General features: G+C 52.5%; 1 non-coding gene across 1 annotated transcript; it reads left to right on the forward strand.

Annotated features, from left to right (window-relative positions):
• The first annotated feature begins 368 nt into the window (after positions 1-368).
• TRNAA-AGC (transfer RNA alanine (anticodon AGC)) lies at positions 369-444 on the forward strand. Its single transcript has one exon. It is a non-coding gene; the product is annotated as a tRNA-Ala (tRNA).
• The last annotated feature ends 401 nt before the right edge of the window (positions 445-845 follow it).

Below are 845 nucleotides of genomic sequence, written 5' to 3' on the forward strand. Positions count from 1 at the left end.
TTAAAATAAGATATGTGCAGTGTGCATAAGGATTTGTTCATAGTTTTTTTTATAGTCCGGCCCTCCAATGGTCTGAGGGACAGTGAACTGGCCCCCTGTGTAAAAAGTTTGGGGACCCCTGCCTAAGGGGCTTCTGAGGGCTGGGTCAGAGGGATCATAAGACAAGGGGGCTCGTTACCTAAGAGAAAGGGTTTGTGCTTTCTCCTCCTGCTCATTCTCTATCCCTCCTTTCCCACTAGAAAGAAAGAAGAAAGGAAAGGAGGGAAAAAGGGAAGAAGAGAAGGAAGAAAATAGGGAAGTAGGAAAGGGGAAAAACCTCAAGTGAATCAAGCACACATTTTTACATTTCTGTAAAAACCAGAAGTAGCGCCCTGGCCGGTTGGCTCAGCGGTAGAGCGTCCGCCTAGCGTGCGGAGGACCCGGGTTCGATTCCCGGCCAGGGCACACAGGAGAAGCGCCCATTTGCTTCTCCACCCCTCCGCCGCGCTTTCCTCTCTGTCTCTCTCTTCCCCTCCCGCAGCCGGGGCTCCATTGGAGCAAAGATGGCCTGGGCGCTGGGGATGGCTCTGTGGCCTCAGCCTCAAGCGCTAGAGTGGTTCTGGTTGCAACATGGCGACGCCCAGGATGGGCAGAGCATCGCCCCCTGGTGGGCAGAGCGTCGCCCCATGGTGGGCGTGCCGGGTGGATCCCAGTCGGGCGCATGCGGGAGTCTGTCTGACTGTCTCTCCTTGTTTCCAGCTTCAGAAAAAATTAACAAAAAAAAAATTAAAAAAAAAAAAAAAAAAAAAAAAAGGCCTGACCTGTGGTGGCGCAGTGGATAAAGCGTCAACCTGGAAATGCTGAGG

The sequence above is a fragment of the Saccopteryx bilineata genome, chromosome 1 (assembly GCF_036850765.1).
Source record: "Saccopteryx bilineata isolate mSacBil1 chromosome 1, mSacBil1_pri_phased_curated, whole genome shotgun sequence".
Lineage (NCBI taxonomy): Eukaryota > Metazoa > Chordata > Mammalia > Chiroptera > Emballonuridae > Saccopteryx > Saccopteryx bilineata.